The following is a 15836-nucleotide window of genomic DNA, read 5'->3' as shown; positions in this document are numbered from 1 at the left end:
CTTTCCTTTCCTTTCCTTTCCTTCCTTTCCTTTCCTTTCCTTTCCTTTCCTTTCCTTTCCTTTCCTTTCCTTTCCTTTCCTTTCCTTTCCTTTCTTTCCTTTCCTTCCTTCCCTTTCTTTCCTTTCCTTTCCTTTCCTTTCCTTTCCTTTCCTTTCCTTTCCTTTCCTTCCTTTCCTTTCCTTTCCTTTCCTTTCCTTTCCTTCCTTTCCTTTCCTTTCCTTTCCTTTCCTTTCCTTTCCTTCTTTCCTTTCCTTTCCTTTCCTTTCCTTTCCTTTCCTTTCCTTTCCTTTCTTTCCTTTCCTTCCTTTCCTTCCTTTCCTTTCTTTCCTTCCTTTCCTTTCCTTTCCTTTCCTTTCCTTCCTTTCCTTTCCTTTCCTTTCCTTTCCTTCCTTTCCTTTCCTTTCCTTTCCTTTCCTTTCCTTTCCTTTCCTTTCCTTTCCTTTCCTTTCCTTTCCTTCCTTTCCTTTCCTTTCCTTTCCTTTCCTTTCTTTCCTTTCCTTTCCTTTCCTTTCCTTCCTCTCTCCTTCCTCTCTTCCTTCTTCCTCTTCCCCTCCCTCCATTTGTCTTACAAAATAGTTCCAATGATGGAGCACTATAGGTTTAAAAATTTCTCTCACATTTGATTGATGGTTCTGTGTTGTTTTTTGTTTGTTTGTTTGTTTGTTTCTTCAGATTCAATTTTGTTGTGAAACACACCACACCCAATTTATAATGTAATTATCCCCAGAACATTGGGAACTTCAATTTGGAATGGGTCTTGACAATTCAGTTATTCTCCATCTGTATCAGCTACTTCTTGTGCAATGATGGAAAACAACTAAATTTGTTTTAACAACACAAAAGTAGAGCGGGGAATAAAATCTAAATTTTTAGTTCTCCTAACAAAAAAAAGTAAGGGTAGAACCAGCTAGGGACTTGATATATGCCAATAAACAGTAATTGTGCTACATATGTCAATTTTACATTTTTAAAGTGTTGCTTCATTCTTACATTCCATGAGATGGCAAGCTCCAAGTTCAGTTGGCCCCAAGATTATGTCTAAGAAAGAAGAGAGTTTCTTTTTATCCCCCCCTCTCTTCCTCTCAAGTTCTATCAAAAGCACATTGGATGGGAGATTCTGTGAACACAGAAGGTCAAATGGATGCTAGGTACAGTTGCAAGATAGCTGTTAGACTGTACTCTCCTCAAGTAGCTGCAATTCAAGAATAAAATCTTTCTGTAAGTTAGGCTACTCTGAAACTTCACACTTTCACTTCTCCAGGGGTCCTCAAACTTTTTAAAGTGGGGGCCAGATCACGGTCCCTCAGAGAGCTGGAGGGCCGGACTATATGAACTACTAATTCCTACTGTAACACCTCGGCTGCGCTCATTGCCCAAAAAACGTGGCGGGCAGGATCAGACTCCTCTGCGGGCCGCATGTGGCCGACGGGCCGTAGTTTGAAGACCCCTGTGTAACTAGACTATTTGGAAATAACGTATATGGCCATCTCAAAGTATCTCATCATATGTTAAGTAGCTTCTCACCACGTGTTAGTCAAGCAGTGTAGTTTGAAGAAACGTACAGACAACTGTACCACAGCTTTCATAATATCCACCTCTTCATGTAAACCATCAGACATTTCATCCTAATGTTAAGGGAAAAGTAACAAGGAGATGATAACTCTTTTAGGTTTGTGTGCTGTGCATATACAGTTTAAAACAAAACAAAATAAAACAGATAAACAAAAACCCCAGGTTACACCTTTGAGATACATTAGATCCATAAAGATTATTCTCTCAAATCCAAACTTATGTGGACCCAGGGTACACAAGATGATTTGGTTCATTACTGCTCCCTTTATTGAGAAAGCTCAGCGGGTTCCTGGGAATGCTCCCTATGACTTTAGGAAATCAAACAAAACACAGATTTGCCTGAGACCGTACATTTTGGAGTCTGTGTTATCTTGGCCAAGACTAATTCTTCATAATCATGTTAGTTATCATTTCAGAAAAATTTAGAATGACTTAAATTGTAATTGATGATTCATTGGATAGGAATGTACATGGGTTAAGTTTCATGGGGTGAGGAGAAAGAGCTTGTTAAATACAGTCAGGGCTTTCAAAAAGATTGTAGATAGAATTTTAAAGCAATTTAAATGAGGGGGAAAAAAAACTTTTCAAAAACAGATTACAGCTGCAATCTTATATAATAAAAGCGTAGTATGCAAATGTCCCCTCCACTGGGAGTTCATCTGAAGAGTTTGACCAGGGGGTGGGACCAGCCTGAGGAATGGAGGGAGGCCCAGGCCCTCAGCTGGCAGCCGCTAGGGACCCTACAGTGCGTGAATGTAGGGCACAGAGAGAAGGGCAAGGGCTATGTGTTGCTATTTAGGTCTAAGAACCCAAAGTGGGTTAGTTGACATTTTTGCTTCCCTTTTATGAACCTGGATCCATTATTCAGTTGTTCAAAAGCAAATTTCCAAGTGTGTATGTTTTCTAAGAAAGCAATATTTTTCTTGCTTCTGCTGGACACTTTTGAACTTAAAAAGAAAACATTTTAAAACGACTACATGGAGACTGGAATGAATTGTGAAATAAAAATTTTGGATTATTCAAGAACTTTATTTATGCTTCTTTTGGATTTAGTTAATACAAACTAAGTTGAATTGCTCTATCGCTTTTTTATGTGTTACTAGTTTCCATCCTCTTATAGTCCAAATATACCTTCTTTTGAAAAAAGCAGTGCTGGATATCCCAAGAATTCTTTATGGCACAGAACAGCTCCTTCTTGAATGGGCATATGTGAAAGTTGAAATCCGAAGTAAAATTTGAAGGCCTATTTACAAGCTTACCCTTTAGGTATTCCCAACTTAGCCTTACTCCTCCCCACTTTTTACTGGCCTCTTTCTGGAAAGCTGGACAGCTCTTCAAGGATCAGGATAACTGCTCAAGTTACACTCTATATGGAATTTCTGGCACTCAGCTAGTTTTATACGAGGGTTTTATTAAAGCTATGCCAAACAGCTTTCCATCATTGGATCAGCTAAAGATGAAAGTTTTTTGCTCAAGTAACAATGTTGTATTAAAAGCAGTGTGTGTGTGTGTGTGTGTGTGTGTGTGTGTGTGTGTAAAGATGGAAATCTGCCTATTGTCAGATACTGGGTTTTCATACTAACACACATCAAAGGCAAAGTTTGCTTCTTAACTGGTTCTCATGTTTTCTTCTAGTTGGCTTCTCAACAAGATGATTCAGAAAATGCTGCTGAGCTGTGGTGCACAAACAAGGACATGAGGTACTGGTGACTCAAACCTTATCAAATAGGCTGGGGATTCTCTGTAGAGTCCAGGGAGTGAGTGTCCATTTGAAAAGACATGTAGGCAGAAACATGGGAAAACTTGGTTGTTGTAACAAACTAAATGGAGAGTGCATTTGCTTGGAGGTCATTCTTAAAACTGCTTTTAGCATTATGGTATGTGTATGGCAATTACTGAGAAGAGTAAAACCCATGATGGCAGCCTCATTATCCTCCCCCGTGTAAGAGTGGCACTTATGGGTCCTAGAAGAGTCTTGTAAATTTTAGTAAAAATCAAAACTTTTTAATTGACAATTAAGACATTTGGCTGTGATTATAAATTCAGAGAAAAACATGGTATTGTAGGCTTTCCAATCAGGGCTGATCTTGTTTGTTTGCTTTTCAGCATTCTGGCTGATTAAAAATACGTTTAGTTGATGGAAATTTGGGTTGTTTCCAGCTTGGGGCTATTATAAATAAATCTTCTATAAACATTTGAGTACAAGTCTTTGGGTGGGTTATGTTTTTATTTCTCTTGAGTAAAAGCAAAGAGTAAAATTTGTGGGGTATCTGGTAAGTATATGCATGTTAATTATATGGTTAAACATACAGAAGCCATTGTACAATTTTGCATTTCCACCAGCAATATATATGAGCTATAATTGTTCCATATCCTTGCCAACATTTGGTATGGTCAGTTGTTGATTTTTTAATTTTTGCCATTCTATTAGGTATGTATTCATATCTTATTGTAGTTTTATTTGCATTATCCTAATGAATAATAACCTTGAGCATCTTTTTTCTGTGTTTATTTGTTGCCTTCATATATACTTTGGTGATAGGTGTGCTAAAATACTTGGCTTTTTTTTTTATGTTGTTTGTATTTTCATTATTAAGTTGTAAATATTTTTATGTATATTATATAGGTTCTTGGTCAGATACATTTTTTGGGAAACATTTGCCTTTTCATTTTATAAATACTGTTTTTAAATGAGCTAGCCTTTTAAATTTTGTTGGGCTTCATTGTTTCAATTATTTTTTATCACTTGCATATTTTTTTTGTTCAATCTAGGATATCTTTAGCTAAAGGTTACAAAGATTTTTCTCAATTGTTCTTTCAGAAGGGTTATAGTTTTAGCACTTACATTTAGGTCTACAACCCATTTTGAGTTAATTTTTCTACATGATGAAAATAAGGGTCAAGTTTAATCTTTTTCATTTTGAATATCTAATTGCTCCAGCACCATTTGTTGATAAAAATACCCTTTCCCCATTGAAATACCTCGACACATTTGTCATAAAACATTGACCCAATAGGTATTTGTCTATTACTGGACTGTCAGTTCTATCCCATTGATCTATATTTCTATCTTTTTGACAATACCATTCTATCTGGATTAATGTAGCCTTACATGCTTAAAAGTAGGTAGTATAAGTTCTACAACTTGATTTTCCTATTTCAAATTTTATCAGGGGCAATTTTAGATCCTTTGTCTTTTCATATAAATTTTAAAATTAGCTGTTCAATTTCTACAAAAATAAAGCTATTTGAATTGGTTTTTCATTGAATCGATAGATTAATTAGAGAAGAATTAGCATCTTAATATTGAGTCTTCTAATCCATGAAAATGATATATATCTCCATTTTATTTGTCTTTTTAACTTTCTCTTCACAATGTGTTGTAGTTTCCAATGTACAGGTCTTTATAATCTCTCCTTCCTACTCTCTACCCCATTTCTTCCTGGGAAACATTTATCTACTTTCTGTCACTATAGATTAATTTGCCTTCTATACTTTCTAATAAGTAGAATCATACTTTTCTGCTCGACTTCCTTGACTCAATATAATTATTTTGAGAGTCACTCACATTGTAGTGTGAATCAATACTTCATTCCTTTTTATTGCTTAATAGTATTCCCTTATATGAATATACACAATTTGTTTATCCATTCACGGGTGATGGACATTTAGGCTGGTTTTGAGTTATTACATATAAAACTTCGGTGAATCGTATACACATATTTCTTGGAGTTCGTGTTTTTTATTTCTCTTAGATAAATACCTAGGCTGAAAAGTTGAATTTCATGACAGATGTATGTTTAATTTTATAGGAAACCTGTTATCCAAAGTGGTTGCATAACTGTATATTTCCACCTGAAGTATATGAGATTTTTATTTGTCTCATTACTATATTATTTCTGAAATTCATGTTTTCTTTGACTCTGTTAACTAAAAAATCTCTTTTGTATATATTTTAATATACTCCAAATTTTCATATTGACATTTCATCTATGAATTAAAGCCTTTCAAGATGCAACCACTATTAGGGGGATGATTGAGTGTGGTGTTGTGTTTTTACTGTATACACAAAAAAATAGTATTTGATTCTATTATATTCTTGTTCAAAGCTGAGATGTGAGCCTGGGAGCTGCAGCAACCATGTTTAGAGTCAGCCCAGAGAATGGGGCTGGCGTGCAGGGAAAGAAAGAGAGAGAAGAGATAAAGGTGGAGTTGAGACAGATTGATAGAATTCAAATCCTTGGCTCTAGCATTTGTTACATGAGATACTATATTTCCACTTTTTGCCTTGAAAGGGATACTATCGATACATGTCATCCCTGCTCACATGCTACATGATCTAGTTGATGAGGTCACAATAACATAAGAAGAATTACACACTGTCCAATGAAAGGAAAATGCAGAATATGATATCCTGCTAAGTGATACCTTTCTGCTTCTCAGGCTGAGACTCCTGTTATGTTTCTATAGTAAAAAGCTTCTCCTAGTCCTGTTCAAGAGTCTGGAGCTCCTGTGAGGAGTATATGTAGATGGATGGTATTTAGGTAATGTCTGCTTATAAAATACTTGTACAATTTTATAATTTTATGCCTCATTTACTTATTTTAAAACCTTCACTTGGGCTTCATCACCATTAATAAGTTCTCAGATTTTTTTTATTCTTTAATTTGAAAAGTGTTACATTAAACATGTTCACAGGTCATCTTAAGTGTTTGAAAGTTGCCCACAGATAAAAAATACTCAGAAAGTAAACCTTTCTCTTATTGCGAATAAACAAACTGGTTCAAATAAGTATTTGCCTGCCCGAGCAGTCCACTTACCCATGAAGAAACTTTCAGTAGCAAGTGGTATAGTCAAGAATCTCTTACTAACAAAGCATTGCCATCATATGTACAAATGCACACCTAAAATTTCTGTAGGATCAGAAATCTGATCAACTCCAAAATTACTCTGCTGATGCTTCATCTTGACAAAAACAAACAAAAGAAAGGTGTAAAGTCACACAACTTTTTAGTAACCAAGGACTAACACTTTCCCCTAAGGTTTTTCATCTCATGCAAGGCCAGGCAGAGCTCTGTTCAATGAATATCATGGACTGCTGACAAGACCTGTATTTTGTAATCTGGAAACTCCTAGAAGATAGCTTTTTAACTCTTTTCCACTCCACTCAGGAAAGAACTTAGACCATCAACTATAAACGTATTTAAAGTTCATGGATCCTGGGCCTATTGGTATGATTAAACTTAATAAATATTCCATGTAAATTCCAAGTAGCCAAGAAACTGATTAGCTAAGGTAATGTGAGCATGGGAAACTCGAATATAATTTTCAAGGTCATTGGCCTTACAAACTGGATAGGCCAATAGAGAAACCAAGCCTAGCAGAGCAATGTCCGGGGCTGCTTCTCTCCAACCTAAGGCAATCAAACCAGAGTTTTACCACATGCCTACAGATTCTGAATAAATTGACAGCTACCAGTGCTGCAGAGATTTGAAGAAGACTAGGGCATTTTTTTTTAATTAAAACCAAAAAAACACCACATGCCCTAACTGGTTTTGCTCAATGGATAGAGCATCGGTCTGCAGACTGAAGGACAGGTTCGATTCCAGTCAAGGGCACCTGCCCAGGTTGTGGGCTCAATCCCCAGTAGGGGGCATGCAGGAGACAGCGATCAATGATTCTCTCTCATCATTGCTGTTTTTATCTCTCTCTTCTCCCTTTCTCTCTCTGAAATCAATTAAAAATATATATATATATATAAAACTGGTAAGGGCTGAAATTGTCTTTTAAAAAACAACAACCAAAAAACCACAGAGAATTCTATCCAGCTGCATGATATCTCGTGCAAGGGAGACATCTTGTGTTTCATTAAGCCCAGAGGTTTTCTTTTCAGTAAGGACAGAGGGAAGCTTTTCTTCATTATCCTAGGTGATCTTTCACAAGGCAAATGTATCCTGAAAAGCCAAACCCAAGTCTCAATTTGGGCATCAGATGAGGCGATGTACATTTTTTACCTTAGAATTAAGACACTTCAAAACCACTGGCTATGGATGGAACTCTTCAGTCTCCTATTTTTAGAAGTTTCAGGCTTGAAAGACACAAATAGTACCCTAAAATAGAAATGTTAAAGAGAAGGGCCATCAATTAATTAGTCTGTGTTAAAAGGTCAAGTTAAGTCTGATGAGTTTAAATAAAGTTGGATTTAAATTCAACAAATATGCATTGAGAGTCTACTAAGGCACAAAGCAAGCAAAAACTGTGGTCATGGCTACTTTAAGAGAGTGTCAGCCTAGAGGGAAGAAAAGATGTATTTTAAACAGGTTGCTTAGCATGATAGACATTAGAAGAAGCACAACAGCTACTACAGGACTATTTACAGAGCAGATTTCTGACTTTCCCATGCTTTGTCAGTCAGCTCCAGCAGAATTTGGAAAGCCCATGGCTGCTCCTCAGAGGCAGTTCTCTGCAAGCCTGGAAGGGTGTTCTGGCAGTATGTAAGTCACTCTCCCCCTCACAAATACCAGGGGATGTGAAATGAAAAAGCGTGGATCCCTCTTTACAATTTTATTCAAAAGTATTCTGGAAGAGAGAGCCGGTATATGGATCAGTGTCAACACACTTCAGGCTGAGAAGTGAAAGGAGCAGAAACACAACTGGAGAGTAAAAGGCTCAGGTTTTCAGAAAGGGGGACTGTCCAGCCCTGAATGGCAAGAGGAAAGAAATATATGGCAATGGGATCTGACCTGAAACCTTTGGAACCGAAGTTGTAAGCAAAACATAAACCTTGAAGAGACAAAATTCTGCCTGCAGAAATCTTATCTTGTGGTGAAGTACAGAGCTGGGCCCAGAAAGTTTTAACCACTCACTGACATGCTAGGGAGACTTTCTGGCAGGGGACGACAACTTCGAGGTGGCACTGAAAGACCTGGTGTGTTTATATAGTCCTGTCCAGTTTACCTGTGTCAGGCAAGAGTTTGACAGGCCTCAGAGAAGGAACTCCGCAGGGTCGCCAGTTATCCGTGCGGCTGGAAACGCCACTAGCCCGGCCAGCCAAAGGAAAACACATGCGCCTGCCAGAAGTAACAAAGTAATGGACTTTCCATGAAAACTATCAGTTCTGGACGATTAGGTACTTTTAGAGAAAAGACTAGGTACCATGATCATTAAGACCTGAACTGATGGGGCTCCTCTATCAAGATAGAGGTGGGGGCTGCTAGTAAAGAAATGAAACATCAGAGAATTCATGTCCTCAGGGGATCAGGAAGGCACCAATATTGGGAAAATATACACTAACCTACCATTTAAAGCATAGATTCATTATGGCACCAACAACCTAGCATGAACACGCAGTTTAGAATGAGGGAAAAAAGGACTTAAAACTGTAAATGTGTTTTCCTATCATCTGCAGCTGTACTTGCTCTGTCTTGGAAATGGAAAGAGAAGAAGTATAAAAGATTTTTACACACATTAATAATCCCTGAGGGTCCTTGGCCAAACAGTCTTGAGCTGGGATCTATAGTTTACTGTAGCCCATGCATTTCCCAAAATTTTCTTGATGCTGATTTAACACTTAGATCCTGGAGTTTCAGATTCTTATTAAACCATGTGTAATGCATTTTATCAAATAAGGTCATAAAGCCGGGACCGGTTTGGCTCAATGGATAGAGCGTCAGCCTGCGGACTGAAAGGTCCCGGGTTCGATTCCGGTCTATGGCATGTACCTTGGTTGCAGGCACATCCCCAGTAGGGGGTGTGCAAGAGGCAGCTGATCGATGATTCTCTATCCCTCTCTCTTCCTCTCTGTGAAAAATCAATAAAATATATATATTTTTAAAAATAAGGTCATAAAAATTTTCAGAATATACAGAGAGATGAAATATTGAATAGTACCTAGGGCTGAGAAATAAAACTTCCTAAAAAAAATTGGTGAATATGAGGTACAAGGTTATAAATATGAAATCTCTAGACCGTAGTATTGCATCTTGCCTGGGAAATACTTGTTGGACTGACAGAGGATGAATAGTTTCATTAGTAAGTGAGCCCTATGGAAAAGCCAGTATTCTTAGTAGTATCCTATTCTATTTCTCCCAGGACTAGAGGCATCACTTAGTCCAGGAGTGCCAGATGTCATCATTCAATAAAGTATTCAGCACTCTACCTACCTGAATATTCATGAACCCAGATGCCAAGGACATGTCAGATTACCAATATTCCTGTGAAATTGTATAGTGGAAACTGTTTAATGTACGTTTGGGGGAAAATCAGTTCCAGGCCTGAATTTCTGATTTTACTCACTGTTTAGCTGAAGGCCCATTGCCTTGCTTAGCACACAGTTTCTTATTAACACTGGGAAGTTAGGTTGAATCTTGGTTTACTTCTCTACCATAAAGCTTTATTTGGATATCACAGCTGACCAAAAGAGATATCACCTACCTCATTCTCAGCATGACATCCTGAATAGCTTTCCCATCTTAGATAACTTATCTAAGGTAAAATTTATCTCCAGAAGCCATTCACTTGAATTAATGTCTATTCTAAGAAGCTATTAAAGAACAGATTCTTGCATAAAAAACTTAATGTAGCTGAAACCGGTTTGGCTCAGTGGATAGAGCGTCATCGGTCTGCGGACTGAAAGGTCCCGGGTTCGATTCCGGTCAAGGGCATGTACATTGGTTGCGGGCACATCCCCAGTAGGGGGTGTGCAAGAGGCAGCTGATCGATGTCTCTCTCTCATCGATGTTTCTAGCTCTCTATCCTTCTCCATTTCTCTCTGTAAAAATTCAATAAAATATATTTTAAAAAAAGCTTAATGTAGTTGAAACTGGTTTGGCCCAGTGGATAGAGCGTCGGCCTGCAAACCAAAGGGTCCCACGTTTGATTCCAGTCAAGGACATGTACCTTGGTTGTAGGCACATCCCCAGTAGGGGGTGTGCAAGAGGCAGCTGATCAATGTTTCTTTCTCATCGATGTTTCTAACTCTCTATCCCTCTCCCTCTCTGTAAAAACTCAATAAAATATATATATATATATATTTTTTTAAAAAAAAGCTTAATATAAAGATCCATGAGTGAATGATTTGCAGTCTTATCTACTTACTAAGAGCCCTGCGCACAAATCCATGTGCCAGTAGCTCGCTGCCACTCTCTAGTAGCTCTCACCGCTGCCCCACCCTCCGGTAGCTCCCCTTGCCTTATTCCCCCCTCAGAGCTATCATCTACAGCTGTAGTATCTCTCCTGTAGTAGCTCTCTGTCTCCCTCCTGTAGCTCCCTCCACCTGCTTGTAGCTTGCTGCCCCACCCTCCTGCTGATCCGAGATCTAGTCATTACATGGTCAGTTGTTACACTACACAGCATAATAACCATTTGCAAATTACTAGAGGCCCGGTGCATGAAAATTCAGCCTGGCCAGCCCTGGGTGGTTTGGTAGCTATCATCGGCAGCTTGCCTGTGCCTTGGGCTGGCTCTGGGAGGCTGTGCAACCACAATCTGAGGCTTGCCTGCACCTTAGGCCAGCCCTGAGTGCCTGAGCAGCTGCTATCTGAGGCTTGCCTGCACCTTGGACTGGCCCAGGGTGGCTGGGGGACTGGGGGACTCCAGAGTAGGCACACGAAGTAGCCAGTCCCACCTGGGCGCGAGCCTGGCCATGCTACACGCCTGGCAATCTGGCAGGGATGAGGGGACTAGGTGCTGCCATCTTGTGGCTGTGGGCGCAGCCATCTTTGAGGGCATGACAGTAAATTAGAATATTCCCTCCTTATTGGCCGTGGGCACCTCCATCTTTGTGAAGGTGTGATGGTCAATTAGCATATTCCCTCTTAATTACTAGATAGGATAGTTCAGTCATATAAACTTGTAGTTCATTTTCATACTGGACAAAGATTTGATATGCCTTTTGTAGCTATCACATTGTCTAATGTACACTTAGAGGAATAGAATACTGAGTTGAACTGAAGAAAGCAGAACGTTTTTGTGGCCACACTGTTAAAAAGCTTCTTATTGCATCTAGGATAAAATCTTAGCTCTTTACATGGCCTACAGTCCCACATGATGGCTTCTCTTGGCTTCCTCTTTTGCCTGCTCTCTACCCTCTTAGTGATGCTCCAACCACATAGCCTCCTTCTCTTTAGGACATACGGAGTCGAAGGTCCTACCTTAAGACTGTCTCACATAGTGCTCCCAGTCCCTCTAAATCCTTTCTGTAATCCTCTCTTTCCTCAGATCTTCCTGTCACTGGCTCTGTCTCATTTAAAGGCCTTAGCCACATTTTCTTTTACCTTCCACCCTGATAGGCTTCTCCTAAACACCCAGTTTAAAGGGTCTTTCTAGCATGCCAATCACTCTCTAGCATTTCCTCTGCTTAATTACTTTCTTTTTGATTCATAACACTTATTATAACCCAAAGTAACCTTGTTTACTTGTCAGTTTTCTGTTTTCACCAACTGGACTCAAACCACGTTAAAGGCAGAGATCTTGCATGTTTTATTCCTTGCTTATATCTAGCATTTAGTGCCTGCCACGTAGAAGGGCCTCTCATATAATTCCTCTTGGATATTCTGGAGACAGCACATGAAAAATGGACTCTGTCCATGAGAATCAACACACAATTAACCATCCTTTCACCAGAGCTCCATTTAGTCTCCAGTGTGTTTGGACTGGCTGTTTGTCAGGGCTCAGGATGCTGGTCATTCTCAGAACAGGGGCTTTGCATCCAATTGTTATAGCTGCCTGTGTCTTAATCAGTAGCTCTGTTTTAAGTAGTTAGAGCTTCATAATATTTGGCTTAAACCACTGGCATCAGTGGAAGGAAAATGGGAGGACGAGAGGTCAGTCACTCTGTGGTTGAGATCAAAATACCTAGGCTGAAATAAATGAGACTGTGAGAGGGTGAGTGTGCAGAGCAACTGAGGAACTGGGGAAGGGTGGTTATGATACTTTGGCAACAATCAAGGAAAGAAGAAGAAACGTGTGCAGAATGGATGGGAGAAACAAGGATCTACTAACCAAAACTCACGTGACTTGGGTAACACTACTTCGTTTCACTGGAAACTATTTTATGGTAGGCAAGCCTTGAAGTGAGAGTGGTTGATTTTTTTTGTTCTGTGTAATAAAAACGTTTTGACATTATACCCACAAAGGATGTGGACTCCTTGACCCCAGATGCTGTGTATACTAACTATCAGAATCATACAGGTGACCTTTCATACTTCCACATGTCTTCAGAGCTAATATCTGCATGTAACTTAGAGATTCAACTATGATAAGACAGTAGCAATAAAGCGCAAAATAATATTTGTTTTTATTTGTTCTAATACCTTTTTTTCTTTTCTCTCTTTTTATAACCTCTTTAAGAGAACCTGATGATCAAACCTCAAGTGTGCTTGTTCAGTCATTATGACATGTTTATCTGTTTCCCATGAGCAGGAGACCAGAGTGTTAAGTGTTAAATATGAAAGGGAATGTTTTCTGACTCCCAAGTGTGATGCCTGTATTCTCCTCACTGTGTGCCATGGAAACAGGAGAGGAAAGCCATCTGTACCCCATCCAATAATTATGTCTTCTTGATCTATCTCTTAAAATTACATAGTTATTAAAAGGCTCTGCCATTCATTTCCTGTTTACTAAGACACCTGTCATATGAGCTTTGCATTCTGAATCAATCAATAACTACTAGTATATGAAAAAAACAGACAGCTTTTCTGGATCATTCTCAAAGATTGACAGTTGAGGAGTCAAAATTGCTAAATTCTTTTTTTTTAATTTAATAAATCTTTACTGCTCAGATTATTACAATTGTTTCTCCTTCCCCCATCCTCCCATAGCTCCCTTCCTCCCAGTTCCCACCCCACCCTCTGCTCTTACCTCCCCCTCATTGTCCTCATCCATAGGTGTATGATTTTAGTCCAGTCTCTTCCTGCACCTCCCACCCCTTCCCCCTGATAATTATCAATCTACTCCCTTTCTTTGCCCCTAATTCTATTATATTCGCCAGTTTACTAAATTATTATCTTGTCTTTATCATTCACACATTCCATGATCTGTAAAATGGTAATAGTATCATCTATCTTGTGGGGTTGTTGTATGGCTCAGGTGAATTAATATACATAAAGTACTTAGAAAATAATAACCATGCTGTGAATATAAGCAGGAATTAAAGAAACTACCAACTGATATATGGCAGTGGTCTTTATCAGACGTTCATATAGCCACATTTATTAATTAAGAAGCTTCTTCATGCCCAGCTGGTGTTGCTTAGTGGTTGAGCATAGACATATGAACCAGGAGGTCATGGTTCAATTCCAAGTCAGGGCACATGCCCGGTGTAGAATCACTCCTCAGAAGGGGGTGTGCAGGAGGAAGCTGATTGATGATTCTCTCTCATCATTGATGTTTCTCTCTCCCTCTCTTTTCCTCTATCTGAAATCAGTAAAAACATTAAAAAAAAAAAAAAAAAGAAGCTTCTTCATGAGTTGGTAAATCATTTACACACATTTTATATGGACTATGTCATCTATTCCTAGGTCAGAAGTTATATAGTGATTTTCTAACAAATATGAACTTTAGTTCATAATACCAGGGTGCAAAAAATGGCACATATATTTGTTCTAAATAAAATTTAATCTGTTTAAATCAGGATGGTAGAAAATAAAAATTCAGGCATTTGAAATGTTGGTAGGAAGCAATGGAAGAGGAAACCTCCTACTGCCCTGGTATCATTTAAGAACTATGAGAATGTTAGGCAGTCTAGAACATTTGGAGTGTCTTTTTATCATTGGTCAACATGGATCATCATCGTTATGTACATTGTCCAAGCACACTCATGCCCTTAAAGATGGGCAGCCTACTACTTACATAGCAACCTTGGGCTCTAGGGTTTTTTGTAAAGCTGGGTGATATATCTTAAACCATCTCCTTGGGAATACCAGACTACCAATGCCTTCTATGTTACTGCCATCACCCCAGGCCATTGGAAAGGCTGAGGCCACCGATCGTGGCTACTGTTGTCTAAATCAGCGGTCACGGGCCACTGGTTGGCAACTGTTTCCTTAAACCAGCAGTCACCAACCTTTCACACCTCACAGACCACTGGTTGGCGACGGCTGGTCTAAACTGAACCTAGGAAAATGTAAATTTTGTATTTTTGAATATGAAGTTATATTAGTCCTTCCATTTCATAAATTTATCAAGCCCTTTCCTAGGTGTTTGGGGGTTTACAACGTCTCTGGCCTTAACAATCTAGCAGATTTCAAATTTTTTTTTTTTGTCAAGTTTATATAATTTAATCCTTGGGTCAAGACTATTCTCTGTGGTGAAAACACAGGTCACGTTACACATTCCTGTTTGACAGTTGAACCAACTGAAGCTCAGAAAGGGAAACGTGATTTACAGAGGATCATCTCCAGTCAGAGGAAGTGCTAGAAGTGCAGCTGAAAATTAAACCTCTGTAATTTTTACATTACTCCACTCTGATCCTTGAGTAGATTTGGTCTATCAGCCAGGAGGTGGGAATAATTTGAGTTTGGGGGATCCTTCCCTAAAGTGATAAAATAGAGGTGGTTTCCCAGCTTCACACCTTGTAAGCATAGCACAGCATGTCTGAAAGGTTGCCACAATGAGAGTCTCCATCATTATGGTATGGGGGTGGACAGATCTCAATACAAATACTAACCCCCAATAGTCTTAAATGTGACTAATTGCCATATGCCTCCATTTTCTAAGTCTCTCTGATGACCTATCTTATAGGACTGGTGGAAAGAATGAGTGAGATGGTCATATACAATGTACAGTCCTGTGCCTGGGCACCCTTACCTACAGGAATCAATCCAACAACATTGATTCCTGTGTGTTGTATGGTAATGACCATACCTATCTTCTAAAAACATTAATGCTTCCTCACCAACAAACACACATTTTACTCAGTTTGTACATTTTTTTAAAAAAAATGTATCCAGTATCTACTAAATGGGAGTCTCATTGCTGGGAAGTAGGTATACAAATGTAAGTCATGTCTAACCCCTGCCTCAAGGAATTTGCCTTCTGTGGCACTTGGTAGGGAAGCCTTTCTCCTCCTAAACTCCTTGATTTTTAGGGAGGAAAGAAGGCCGGGGGATAGGGACTCGGGAGCACTCCTTCTCCACTGCCAGTTCACATGGTGCAGAGGGAATGGGAGTAAATTCCCTTTGGGATTCCAGTCCCTCAGGCTGAGCGGTGGGCTTGAGACAAATGGGATGGTGCCTACTCCTCTTATGCAGCTGAGAGAGTCGCA

At 39.1% G+C, this 15836-nt stretch overlaps 1 long non-coding RNA gene across 1 annotated transcript in view; it reads left to right on the top strand.

Annotated features, from left to right (window-relative positions):
• LOC311612773 overlaps positions 1-3276 on the top strand; it is a 34560-nt gene extending 31284 nt beyond the window's left edge. Inside the window, exon 3 of the long non-coding RNA XR_014793349.1 lies at positions 3209-3276. This is a non-coding gene — a long non-coding RNA (uncharacterized lncRNA). The remainder of the gene's footprint in view (positions 1-3208) is intronic.
• The last annotated feature ends 12560 nt before the right edge of the window (positions 3277-15836 follow it).

Source organism: Pipistrellus hanaki (assembly GCF_964339955.1).
Source record: "Pipistrellus hanaki genome assembly, chromosome: 18".
NCBI lineage: Eukaryota > Metazoa > Chordata > Mammalia > Chiroptera > Vespertilionidae > Pipistrellus > Pipistrellus hanaki.
Note: the sequence above shows the minus strand (reverse complement) of the source record. Positions and strands in the feature narration are given on the sequence as shown.